Below are 15355 nucleotides of genomic sequence, written 5' to 3'. Positions count from 1 at the left end.
ACAAATTAATTGTTACCTTGTCATGCTAATATGAAGCATGTGGCCCTGCAACTGTTCACACATTCCAAATAACAATACATCCTGTGTATTAATTTGAAATCAAACTTTACTGAGACTAATAGCCATCATACTCAATAGTCAGCTCACAGTCATAAATCATAATACTACAACTAGCACCCACTTACACTAAAGTACATATCAACTGTCAAACACGTGTGTTAGTACAACCATATTAAAACAAGATCATTCCTTCAAGCAATATCATAGACACATATTCATATCATGCAATAAATTAAACATTCAAACCAATTGTAATCATACCATGTTAAATAAATAAATTAGAGGACGTAATCAAACTCATACCTCAATGTATCTCAGGGGAGGCTATCACATCTGCACAAGTCAGTCCATATTAGTACGACACAATATCACAAATATATCGACTCATGCCTAAATATCATAACCATAACCATCTATATTATCATCATATAGATACAATAACATCAATAACATGATACAATAACATCAATATAAGAACTAGTTATATACCAAGTGTAAGGACCAGTTCTATACTATATGTATATATATTTTTAAAAATAAATCACAAAAATACAACCATGAATATCTCAATCACTAATAATAATAGCGTCATGTGTCCGGATCCTCAACCTGAGGTCCTCATAGAATAATGTGTGGGCCTTAAGGCTAAATAAATGTTAATCTTATATCATTGTCAGTCAACTAAAGCGAGGCACTACATACACCCCCTCTTAATAATAGACTTCGTCTCGAAGTCCTTGGAATAGGTGAGGAAAAAGGTGACGCATCTCCTAGGGGTCATCCCAAGTAGCTAATCTAGGACTATAATTGTCCCACTGGACCTTAATTTGGTCCACTAACCATCATCTAATCTGCAAAGTTCGTTGGTCCAGTAGGACAATTATAGTCCTAGATTAGCTACTTGGGAGGACACCGAGGAGATGCGTCACCTTTTTCCTTACCTATTCCAAGGACTTCGAGATGAAGTCTATTATTAAAAGGGTATGTAGTGCCCCGCTCTAGTTGACTGACGGTGATATAAGATTAACATTTATTTAGCCCTAAGGCCCATACATTATTCTTTTAGGACCTTAGGTTGAGGATTGGGACACATGACACCATTATTATTAGTGATTGAGATATTCATGGTTGTATTTTATTGTGATTTATTTAAAATGTATATATATATATATATATATATAGTATGGATGTGGTCCTTACAATCAATATCATATTATTGTGATACAATAACATCAATATCTTAATTGCAATGACCATAATCATCATGCATATAACAAGAAGTTACTATCATTCATGACTATCTGGCACATGTGCATATGACCACATTGATTAACTGACATCTATCATACATGTAACCACAACAACCATAGACTAACAAACATGTACATAAACCTAATGCTTATAACAACCATTAACCAACATACCTGCATACCCACCATATAAACCTATATGAATATTTTCTCTTACCCCGAGGTCCAATGTTGCAACCTCGCTTTGATGATCTGCATCTCCTGTTATATCTTAGCCAACACATTAGCATCATAACAACCAACAACATCATGATGACACAAACTACATAATGACCACCACGATGCATGCCTAGCCTACCATGTAGGCATAACCATAACCATGGAAATGCATGCATAACAACATATAGACACTGACATACATAACAAATGCATATACAACTGACATGAATCAACTTCTACCTGAAAACACAACTATAAAAATGACTATCACCATGCATAGACATCAAGCACATATAAAACCTACATGAATGCATGACAACCACATTCTGCCCATCCATGCCAAGGGGAGAATCGTGCTCTGATACCACTCTGTGGTATCAGATATCACCCAAAGAGAATGAAACCCACTCTGATACCACTCTGTAACACCCTCCTCCCACCTTTACCCAAGCTAACTGGTCCACCAGGGTAAACATGTAACGAGAGTTACTATGATATGATTCAACTCCCCATGTATAGTTAAGGAAGTGGAACCGACAAGACAAGACCAATCTGACCTTCCTCAAGAGCTTTAGAACCTTCAAGATCCAACCAACCCCTCCAAGTGTCCAACCCCTGAGCCAACTTGATGTTTTGTTGAACTAGACCCCCATTCACTCCCATGACAAGCCTTCCATGCGACTGAGACCCTCTAGTCTCTCCCACAGCAAGGAATCCATGTGACTGTGGCCTTTTTTAGGTAGTTCTGTGCCAAGGACCCTGAATTCTGAGCCACTTTTTCAAGGCTAGGACTCAGGCCTCTGCCCAAAACTTCATGAAACTTCCATAAATGATAAATAACATTGAGACAAGGCTACTAATACAAAACTTGAACAAGGACTTGACCTGACCCCTAACAACCATGATAGGCATTCTGTCAAACACATCATGAACATGTAATCTACAAGTCATAACAACATATCTGAACATAGGAACCTCATAATTATCTGAGATTCATCAAGAAGGTTTGATGCCCTCTCTCAATAGCTACATGAGCATCTATTAGGTCATACATTCATTAAAAGTTCATTTACTAATCAAAACATGGTGAGAGCCATAACCAAAGTCTTTCATAAACCATGCTTACAACCAACATATAACTAGCAGAATAACAATGATAGAGTAGCCATTAAAACCATGTATTAACAAGTACATTTACACATAAAAAAAACAGGAGGAAAAGAGCTCTTTTTAACATATGCATAATCCCACCAAGTCAGGGACTTCCACGTACCACCCGACGATAGATTGGGTTGAACCAAATCTTTCTTTCAACCAATCATGCATGTGCCATATTCCAAGCATGAATGTGGGACTTACAACAAAACAACCAGGGCTTCCTCAAGCTTTACCATAATCCACCAAGGTATTCCTAGGCCGAGTCCCTCATCTATACAACCAAGCTTTACTGCAATCTCATCAAGGGATTCCTAGGCCCAAACAAAAAACATACACTACAAGGCTTTACCGCAATCCCACCACATACTGGTCCAGGGATCACTAGGCCTATACAAGCATGGACGCCTTTGGATATCTCCACCTAAAATGCAAGGAATTTATTTGTCCCCATCCTCTAGGATTTACCGTATATTGCGCCATTCACTAATCTAGGATTTCTAGGCCCAACGAGGGTATACACAACCAGTATTTACCCCAATCCCACCTTCACCAGTCCAAGGATTCCTAGGCCTTGTGTTTCATCCTAAGACCATCCCACTAAGTTTCGAAACCATTTGGAAATCAAGCTCAGCCATGTAAGAGAAACCCCATCACACCATGGCTCTCTAGAAATGGAAAGGCAACGTTGAAAACCATTGTCACACCTGGAAAAACCCATGTCAATGACAGCAAGAGAACCAAATACACACATCCATATACCATGCATGACAAAACTAGCAAGGAAATAATACATGAAACTCGATACTTGCAAGTAATCCCACTGTAGTAGCTTGATCCAACTCTTTCTTGCTTGATCTTTGATTTCCTTCGCCTTATTTTCCTGTCCTTTTCTTTCCTTGCTCCAATGATAAAGTGATCCAAGCATATTCTAAGTGTATACATGTATGAGAGAGTAGAGAGAATAGAGAGAGAGCTCCAAAATTGAACTGACAAAAGGTAACACTGAAAAAAGCCATGAACAGATCCTCATAAGCCTTTTTATCATTGAGGCCTCTATTTTCTTCATTTTCCTTTATTTTTCCTTCAATTTTCCTCTCATGCAATTATGTGACCTTTCACCTCCCTTTTCTCCCATTTTCCTTTATTTTCATGAATAAAATGTCAATTAATGCCTTTTGCCCTTGCCAATTTTCCTTAGCCATACTAAGCCAAATGAACACCTACTAGGATGTTTTTCCCAACCTTCAACTTGAAATACGTGTCCCATGACCTTGGTCTTATTTTTCCTTTATTAACTTTATTATATGAAATTTTAACACAAGGTTGGTACATCGAGGAAGAAAGAGGTGTGGCTAGTCCATGGCCTTACACCGCATCCCACCATCCTGGCAAGCTCTAACAGCCTGCAGAGTACCCACGCATCCCTACAAAAACCTTAGCCCTTCATAACCTTCACTTCCAATTATCGCAGATTGGAGTAGTGAATTAATTATGGTTGAGTTTGGGAAAAATCATTGTTAAGTGTGTTTTAGTTATAATTATGTTTTAAGTAATATTATATTAAAGTGAGTTGGTTTTTTTAATAAGTCGTGGTTATCATATGTAAATTATGGAGACGATGATTGACTTTGTGCAATTCATTTTGTTGGTTTCAATTTTTTTTAGCATCATCATGCAATGAGTGTTAAGTGGACTATTCAATCTCATGATTGGTAACAAATGATACTCATTTTTATACGGAATTTATACCTACGGATAAGTATATCTTCCCTAAGTGAGTAGTTACACTTAGAACAACTGAAGTAAAGATGTTTAACCTTTTCTTACAATAAACAGATAAGATAAAAGAACCTACTTGTGATCTTTCACTTCCTTTGATCTTGTTTGAGTTGCTCCTATCGCTCCCGCTCAAACTGAATTCGCTCAATTGGTACCTGCCAACATAAACAGAAGACTAAAACAATCAAAGCATATGATCTATTTATTGTAAACAAATGGAATCGACAACATTTGAATATGCATTCATCAAAGATATAGACAAAATTATTGGAAAAGAACAAACAACTTTATTGATTGATAGAAGGAGAAGTTACACCCAACGTGGTTCGATCTCGTGTCACTCAACCAACTTAGTCCAAGCCCTCATCACACCAATAGCAACATCAATCCAGCAGCATAACATTACTTTGAAAATGATTTCAAGTCTCTAAACCAACAGTATTTCTCTATAATATCCAAGCCCTCTGGCTCTATGATGGGAGGCCAATTTATAGATGAATTCAAGTGGTTTTGTCATTAATATGGCATTGAATGGTTTTCCATAATTGGATGATTAGTTTCCATGTTCAAAGGGATGAGAGGATAGAGGATTAGATGATCCAAGGCTATCCTAAGTCGAGCTCATCTTGATAGGATAGGAGCTGGGTTCCTTCTAGAAGGCTCTAGAAAGGAGGAATATACTCAGGATCCAATGAACATTTCGAGGATTCTTGCCCAACGCAGGCTTGAGTGGGCTTAGGTGCTTTGCAACACAGCCTTGAATGGGGCTACTTGCTCTACAGAGCACTTACCCTTGACCAAGGGTGCGTTGGTGACCCAAGGAAGCACTTCAGCAAGGTTTGAAGTCAAGAAACTCTCATGGATGAAAGCACTCAATGAGGTGGCATGTCTAGGGCATGTAGCAACTAAATTAGGGTTTGATAGACCCTGTTTACACTGATCTGATCGTCGGGAGTGATGTGCCCAAATAGACCTGTAACAACTACCCCCTAAAGCATGAAGTCAAAAATGATAATGTTGAGTGATATGCTTTATGATGTGATGAGGAGGATCTAAAGAAAATGGTGCCCTCCATCAATTACAATACATAATATCATGATATCTTTGAATTTTTCATGAATTGCTGAGGGAAGGCATACCCATGCTTAGCATATAAACTTTTCATTACATGTACATAAATTAGATAGTCGTCTACAAATATAGACCCATGATAAGATGACCATCTGTGTAAAGTCATCATACATATGATTTAGTACTCTCCTGAAACCACAGCCTGGATGGATGAAACTAGATCCGGGGTCCTCTATCTCGTCCAATTGTTTTCTCAAGTACGAGTATAACCATGTGAAAATGTGATCTGAAGTCGAACATGGGAAGACACCATCTGATTACCAGCGAATGATGTAAGTTGTTAACAGACGCGAGAGAAATCACTAATAATGATAATGATTCTCAAGGTACTATAGTACATTCTTCATGGTGTGAATAGATGTTTTGATGTCAAACACCATACAAAGTCTTTCAGTTGAAGGCCTGTGATGTCAACTTGTCGCCGGAAGCGAGAAACTTGCCATTAATGTATGCAAGCCTCAAGGTACTGGAAGGGTGTTTCTAAGTCAACTTCCTAGATAATGTGTTGATGTCGACAAGGTGTGACTCATCGCAGGAGGGCCTTGATGTATCCCCCATCAACGACGCGAAACGAGTGTAATGATTTTGAAGACAGAATGTGACTGATGACACAATGTTCAGGAATGGCGGTCATGAAAATGAAGGTTTATGAGTATTGCAATGGATGAAATTTACTGAGTGACTTCTCTTGAACATGTCGGCGACACTGAATGAATTGGTACCATTGACCCAAAACCAAAGTGACGGATTGTGTGACAGACCATAGGTATGTTAACCATCAAGCAGATAACCCAACCCAAATAGTCACAGAGATGAAGTGAAAGTGTCATGTTCAAGAGTGACTTGCTACCATAAACTAATTTATCCCTTTTCCCATTTTCCCTGGTCATTGCTGACCGGTACCTCTTTATTTTTTTTATAAAGCTTGAGGAGGATAACATATGCTTGATGTATAATTCTACCCTTCGGGTGAATCAATCGCTATGTGATTTATCCCTTTTCCCATTTTCCCTGGTCATTGCTGACCGATACCTCTTTATTTTTTTTAGCAAGCTTGAGGAGGATAACATATGCTTGATGTATAATTCTACCCTTCGGGTGAATCCATTGCTATGTGATGTTTTAACGAGTCTAGCGAAGGTGAAACTCAGTCTTGTCATGATGGACAAGTTTGTTGCTATTTGATGCTTTAACGAGTTTAACGACAATGAGAACTTGGTTCTTTTCATGTTTAGAGAGTTTTAAAAGGGACAAAAAGAAAACTCCACAAGTTATTTTTCGTAAATTTGTCTCTCAAGTCCGAAAAAGTGTAAAATAATACAATACAGAACCTATTGACCATGTTCAATCAACATATTCCTTTTTCGTAAGTAATCTATCTCAGTCCGAAAAAGGGTTAAACTTATACTGAGTAGATGTCATTTCCAATCTGTTTACGAGTTGAAAAGAACAACCACCCGACAATATTTTCATATTTTGAGAGTCTGAAAAGAACCAAAAGAGGACTCTAGGGGGGTTCCTTTCTTGATGTTTAACAGAGCTCAAAAAAGAGATAAAAGTATGCTCTGTGGTCAAAAGTACATTTTACAATCATGCATGTCAAATTCACTATGTCAACTGTAAACATGCTCAAAGAACCACCAAACGGATTAAACATACCTGTTTCATTGGTAAAAATAGGTAAAAACTATAGTTTATTCATTTAATGAACATGAAATAACCATAAAACAAGAATTTACCAAGTCATTTTACCATTCAGTTTTGTGCTATGAACCAATTTTTTACCTCAAACTTCAGCAGTTGATTGCAGGAGATTATGTGGATCATTCTTCATGCCGTCAGGACCAGGTAGGAGATCTACCTCTTCTCTTTCATTTAAGGTCATTCTTTTTCAATTTTAGGCAAATTTTTTAGGGTTTTGGGGTCCCTAGGGTAAATATATCACGCCCTAGGATCAACGCACCCTTATGCATTGAAAACTGTGCTGCAGAGCAGTCAAACAGAAGGGAAACTACTCTACATCGCACTGTCTAAAGATCAGGGGTGTGTTGGGCACAATTTAGAAATTTGATTCATCATTTCTACCCAAAATCTCTTCAGTTTTTTGCATGAAATGGATCCTAACTAAGCCTATGGTGTGATTTCAGACTTTGATCGAATCAGAATGGCTATCACATGGCGTGAAAGAGAACATGAAGAACAGGATATGGTTGCCCTAAATGATCCTGGTACTGTTGAGGCCCTCAGAGATTGTGGGTTACTCAAATATTTCAGGTTATCCGGGATGAGGCAACAGTTAGAACTATTGCAGTTCTTGGTTCATTCATGGGATCCAGTGGAACAGGTTTTTCACATAGGGGACAAAGTGTTCCCTATATTTATCAATGATATTTACTTTCTCACAGGATTGTCGAGACGTGGTGACCCCATTTCTCTTTCAGGTTCTACCCGTGGGGGTGAATCAGTGAGGGACTACATTCGACAATTCTGCTAGCTAGGTACACAGCCTAGCAAATATGGAAAGATAAACATCATGGATGTTCGTGATATGCCCTTGTGAACAATCCTCTTTACTATCACAAAGTTGGCGGGTAGCGTGACACTTCATGTCGTGAATAGATCATACATGTAGTATGCGCTCGAGTGTCTCGAGCCAACTATGTTCAACTGGTGTGAGGTAGTACTCTCTTTAATGAAAGAGTAGTTGAATAAAGTAAAAAGCGGTAAGACGAAAAATTTCAGCTATGGATCGATCTTGATTGCTTTTACTTTGGAGAGAATTCCATTGATGCAACCTCAGTATGTGACACTAATTTTAGCCGGTCCTAGAGATCCACAGATGCAGAGATGGCTAAAGTTGATGGCTAGACATGTTGGTCAGTCATCAACCTCATTTTCTACCACATTCTTCAGTTGGCTCCATCGACGACATTTGTCATAGAGGAGCATCCATATGCAGGGATGGATTTCCGTAGAGATCCAGATTTGAGATTACCAGTGGGTGCTCAATGAGATGCTATAGGTAAATTTTTTTGACCATGTATTTTTGAGGATTTTGAGTTTTTACATGTTTTTTTGTTTTTTGATGTTTCCAAGTCTAAACTAAAAATGTTCTCATGTATACAGATGTTGGCACTATTCAACCAATGGGTCATCAACAGGAGGCGGGTGAACCAGCGGGGAGAAATGTCAGAAGAGAAGTTCTCCAGGATTTAGATCTGATGGAGACACTGGTAGAGTTGCAGCATCATATAGAGGGGTTAACCCTTAGTATACCAGATGTTCAAATCGAGGAGTTACCGATGAGACTACAACACCATAATATTGGTGTACCTAGCCGTTGGAATGAGGCTATTGTGCATGATAGCTCAGGCAGTGACCTCTTACCATGAGCATAATTAGATCTACTTAGGATGATTTACTATATGCATTTTGAGGTTTTGAGGTCAGCTGACCAACCTATCTTGGGCACAAATTTTTGTAAAAACTTTGAACATCTATCTATTTTACTTTCAGTTTTTTTGTATGGTTATGTGTAATCCTATTCAACTGTTGATGTGAATTGAAAATTTACTCTTACATATGTCGTAAATGTTTGTTTAATGCATAATTCGCTAAAGAATCAGTCAATGTGTTAAAGTTTTTGGAAATGTGTTGATATTGAATGTAATTAAAATGTCTTTCCAAGATATGAACTCTAAGGAATATACGATGAATAGTTAGATTTCGGATGGTATAAACATTCGTAAGTTGTAGTACGACAATTTGTGAGTCTACCCTAACGATGATTCGGCGAACGCCAAGTGAAATGGCATCAGATAGGAATTCGATCAATGCGTTATACTCAGCGATATTGTTCATAGGACGACCGATACAAATCCCGTGAAAACTCACTAACTCGCCACTTGGAACGAATATGGTCCATGCTACAGAGGATAGGTTGGACGTACTACGACTAGCACCATCGACATAACCAACAAATGCTTCCAAAGATTCTGACATCTGCAACAAATGCAAAGTGGATTACTAACCACATAAAAACTCTAAAAGTCACATTGTGACACACACACGCAATCAAAGCATATATATAGTTTTTTTACTACGCACAATCAAGCATAGTAACGTTTAAGATACAGCCCATTTCAACACTGCAACAATGGAATTCCATCACAATCAACCACCTCGTAAGCGCCTTTTGCCAAAACACGCTTGAAAATTTAGAGGCCCATCCATAGTGGTTCAAATTTTCATGTTCCTAATTTATCGGCTTCCTGATCATAAAGCAAGACCAGGTCTCCTTTTGAGAATATGCGAGGCTTGACATTGTAGTCATATTGCGTCTTAATTCGTTTCTTATGTGCTTCATTGGCCAATGCGGCTTCACGACGTGTTTCATCTAGATGGATGAATTCTAAGAAACGTGATTCCTCATCAGAAGTGTCAAGTAACAAGTCAATTGCGAGTTTTAGTGATGAAATCTCACATTGGATTGGCAAGATTGCCTCAAGACCATACACCAATTGGAAAAGTGTGAATCCATTTGCGTTTCTTGCCTAGGTTCAGTAAGCCCACAAAGCTGAGTACAGGATCAAATTCCAGTTTCATTTGTCAACTCCTATCATTCGTTGAAGAATTCGCTTAAGGACTTTGTTGATGGCTTCAACTTGTTCATTAGCCTATGGATAATAAGGAGTAGAACTATCATGTGAGAGTCCTAACTTGGCAGTTAATTTAGTCATCATATGATTGCGAAAATGCGAACCATGATCTGTAACTACAGCTTGTGGTACACCAAACCGTGTAACCATATGGTTGAAGAAAAAAAGTGCATCTCTCTCACCACTGTTGTTTAATGTAGGCATCGCCTCGGCCCATTTCGTAAAATAGTCAATGGCAACAATAATATACCCATGCCCCTTGGCCAAGTGAGGGTTACATGTCATGAAATCAATGCCCCATTTTTCAAATGGTCCAACAACGACGACATGATGCAGTGGTGCAGGTGGTAATTGAGTTTTACAATCAAAAATCTGGCATGCATGACAACTTCTGACAATAGTAATAGAATCGTTAAATATGGTAGGCTAGAAGTAACCAGCACAGATAATTTTCTGTGCGGTAGCATAACCAGATAAATGTCCACCACAAGCACGAGAATGGAAATCATTTAGAACTTTCTCGGCTTCCTCATGTGTGAGGCACCTATAAAAAATCGCATTGATACCGCGACAATAAAGGGTGTCACCAATGATCAGATAATCTTTGGCTTAATATCAAATACGTCGTTGTTGCAAGCAAGAGGTATCGGACCGGAAAGTTTGGGTTTGGAGATAGATCAATATATCTCCATACCAATGATCAGATGACGAGATCAGAAACAGAGACTCATACCAAATTGACGGTTCCGTTGTTGAGTCGATGGCAATAGAGGGAAGGTCGCAAAGAAGCTTGGGAAAAACTAGAGATTTCTTTGACTTGGATTTGATGAATTCTAGATCAAATTCCTACAAAATGACTATCCATTTTGAATATTTTCCCCTCGGCAATTGACGTGACAAGATGTATGTCATATGGTTGTAATCTGAAATGACAGTGGTCTTTCAGAGCAGGGTATAATGGCAAAATCTCTATACAGCTTGAACGGAAGCCAAATCTAGCTTTTCCACATAAGAATACTTAACTTCGGTATGATTGAGATTATGACTCAAATAATAGATCAGATGTTCAATCTCAACTTCTTCTTAGACTAAAACCATAGAAATGGTTGTATCTGCAGCAGCGAGATACAAGAAATAGTCGTTCTGATAATTAGGGGAATACATTAATGACACTCGGATCATGGTATCTTTGAGAGCATCAAAGGAAGCTTGCGCAACCTGGTACCAATGGAAGGGAATTCCCTTTTTCAAAAGACGAGTAAATCCTTTAGCCATTTCGACATAGTTGGGAATGAATCTCCTTAGAAAGTTAGCCTTCCCTTCGAGTCTCTCTAACTGAAGTAAATTGGAAGGTGGACGCAGATCAAGAATTGCCTTAACCTTCAAGGGGTCGAGTTGAATTCCTCGTTTGGACACTACGAAACCAAGAAAATGACCAGAACCAACACAAAACACACATTTATGTGGATTGACTCAAATTTTGTAGTGTCGGAACCGTGAAAAGATGGCTCTCAAATGTTGCGGGCAATCAGCCCATTTCCGTGAATGAGCAAGTAAGTCATCTAGATAGGGTTGAACAATGTATTTGATTTCATGGAAGGCATAATTCATTGCCCTCTGAAAATTTGCCCCAGTGTTCTTCAAACCAAAAGGGAGTTTCCTATATGCGAATGTGCCCCAACGAAAAATAAAGGAAATTTTAGATTGGTCTTCTAGGTGGATATTGATCTAATCATAGCTGGAAAATCCATCCATAAATGAAAATATTTCACATCTGGCACATTCATCAATTATCTGGTCGATAAAGGGAGTGGGATAGTTGTCTTTTGGACAAGCATGATTAACATCCCTATAGTCAACACATACTCTTATTGTTCCTTGTTTCTTCATGACAAGAACAATATTTGAAACCCAATCGGTGAGAAGTGAGGTATATGAAACCAGCATGTGAAAGTTTTTCAAGTTCTACTTTTATGGCAGCAGCCTTCTTCAGATGATCAAGATGGAGGTGCTATCCTACCAGCTTCACATCAAGATACATTTTAATCTCGTGTTCAACTATACTAGAATCAATACCTAGAATTTCCTCATATGACCAAGCAAATATATCGCGGAATTCACAAAAAAGAGCACAGTAAGTTTCAAGTTCCGATTGAGAAGAAGATTTTCCAACATGGATGTTTTCTACAATTCCAGGTTTGGTCTAAATATCGATAGAAATGGTCTCTTCAATATTCGATAAGTTTCATTTGGAATCGACTGTGTATATAAATACAGAATTTGAAAGGAAATCAACGATTGAAGGGCGATTTAGTTCATTTATAAATGTGATCTAGAAGATGGGATCGATGATGATAATCTGCCCATGGTTCTTCTTCTGTCATCATTGATTGGATGATTCCTTCATCAGTAGAAAATGTACGTGAGAAAGGATCAAAGGAAGTACCATATTCTAAAGAACGATCAACCCATACAATTAGTGATGATGGATTTGGATTTGCTGCGCAAGTCAAAGAGATCGATTGCTATGCGAGCTCAATTGGGCTTAGCGACATGGTTTCATTACGCATATCAACATCGAAATTATTGGAAATCTTCCATGAGCCAGATGAACTGGAAGATATCATGTTACAGGTCTCAACTTTTGCAACTTCCATCGTTTTTGATGGTGACAGTAGTGAAAAGGTGCCCATTAGGGAAGAATATTTGAAGAAACCTACTCCAATGTTTTGAAGAGATAGTGAAGGTCCGTGAACTAATAGAACACTTCCAGTTTCATGTGAACTAGAGGCGAAGAAGGCGAGTTGATCAATTACTATGATTTTGCTTTTATGAGGGAAAGTGATCATACAAAAGTATGTCGAAACCACAGCAGCCATAGCGTAAACCCATGGTCTTCCTAGTAAAATATTGTAGTCAAGGGGTTTGTCAACAACCTCAACTTCAACAGTTACAGTTTTTCCCCCTAGTTCTATCTGCAGGTTACTTAAAATTCCACAAGGTGTATAAGTGCAACCGTCAAAAGCTTTTAACATCATAGGTGATCGTGACAAAGGCGGTGAGCCAAGTGTTTTCCAGCAATTCATTGACATGATACAAGTAGATGCACCTTCGTCAACAATGGTTCAATGAATGAGGTGATTCAAAGCATTTACTTGGATCAAGAATGCTAATTGTGCTAGTAACTGTGGTGTATAACCCGCATGGTTAAAAACTATGAGATTGGAATCCGTTTGATCAATTCCACCAATTAATGACAATAAAGCATGCTTTTGGGAGGGACAATTTAAAGCACCTCAAGTGTCGACATAGCAGAAGGTCACTGAGCCAAATCTTCTACTATGTTATAATTTTGCGATGCTCGAGCTCGAGGGCTATAGATTTATGAACAACTCCCTTAGGCATTTTATTGTTAACTCTGGTGTAATGGGTGGTGGAATGGAGTTAGACGAAGTCGAAGTCGAAGTATTGGGTTGATCTATAGCTTGGTTATTCGACGACGACGGTGGATTACCGTAATATTTACTTCATGTAGTCACCAAAACATTAGTCTTAGGCTTAGTGGCAGATAGCATAAGCACTTGTGAAGTGGAAGCATGATCTGTAGCAACCAAATGAGTCTCTAGGTTTGGAAAAGGGTCTGTCAACACAGCGGATGTACTAGAAGTCTTAAGAAGTTTTGAGACTTCAGAGCGGTGAGGAAAGTCTCACGTAAAGTGCTCCTCATTACAAATTAAACATGGGTAACAAGGTTTCCTAGCCGGAGAAGAGGAATCAGATGATTTCTCTTGAGGGGGAGAATTTTGTTTCTTTTTGGTTTTCCCCTTTTTCTTGCTTCTAGATTGCTTTTCATTTTTACCTTTGTCAGATGACATGGCATTTATTTCAGAAGAAAGTGTATTATCAGGTGTATTAGAGGTTTGATTTGAAATAGCAAGTGTTTGACTAGATGGTCTACTTGTTGTTTGAGTGCTTGAAGAACCTATCACACCGTCACTGGCATGAGAGTCCTTACTGGATGGAGGTGGTGGAACAGTAAAAGCTGGTCTAGGTGCATTTGGAATCTTATCATAGAGCGTGCCAGACTAGGTGTAAATCAAGTCCTAATATTGGGCACGAGCAATTACTTTCTCTTCAATAACAACTCCTCCTTTAGCCACATCCTCGATGATAGATGGCAACAAGGATCTAATAAACCACTTGGCCTAAAGCTGATCATGAACAAAAATTTTGACCATTCGACGATGATGATGCCACTCATGAATATGATCAAAAATGTGAGTAGAAGAGGTCTGTTTAAGTTGTTCAACAATTCTATTCCAGTTTCATATCTGATGGGTAGCTGTAAATGGGTTTAAAATGTAGTGGCTAAGGCTGTGAAGTTGTCAAATGAAGCTCGTGGTAATTCAATATATGACTTTATAGCCGTAACAGTGAGCATTCGATGCAAAAGATGTAGTCTTACTGAATCATCATTTAGGGAGTTGGATGAACACCATAAATGAAAATTCATAACGTGATTGGACAGATCTTCTCCAGGGTTTCCATTGAACTTAGGAATATCATAAGGCAATTTGTGTGGAATCACCGGCCACCAAGCTGAATAAAGAATGGGATCATTGGTAAGTCGATTTAAATCTGGTAATTCAAGTGTTGCGACAAAAGGAAACTGTCGGTTTAGGTCAGGTTGAGCGTAACCAAGGTAAGATGGAATTGCTTGGGAAATAGGCCTTTGCATACCAGCATAAGGAATCTGTTGTTGGTAACCTTGATAGGGGTAGGTTTGTTGAGCATATCCAGTATAAGGTTGTTGTTGGGAACCAGGATAAATTTGTTGTTGACCAAACCCAACATAGGCTTGTTGACCAAGTCCAGGATAAGTTTGGTACTATTGGAATTGTTGTTGTTGGTATTGTGGTTGCCACGGTTGTTGATACAACGGTTGTTTCCCACCAGTATAAGTTTGACCAGGTTGTGGATAAATTGGACCAGTATAAGTCTGAGTCATCCTAGTTAATGGTAAACTGGCCAGAGGTTGTTGGATTTCAAACACAAATGGTTATTGTAAAATGGCCTAAGAAGACTGAGTCTGTAGACATG

Source organism: Pinus tabuliformis, chromosome 9, assembly GCF_031772625.1.
Source record: "Pinus tabuliformis cultivar Carrire ecotype Pingquan chromosome 9, CPIR1, whole genome shotgun sequence".
Classification (NCBI taxonomy): domain Eukaryota; kingdom Viridiplantae; phylum Streptophyta; class Pinopsida; order Pinales; family Pinaceae; genus Pinus; species Pinus tabuliformis.
This window is presented reverse-complemented; position numbering follows the sequence as displayed.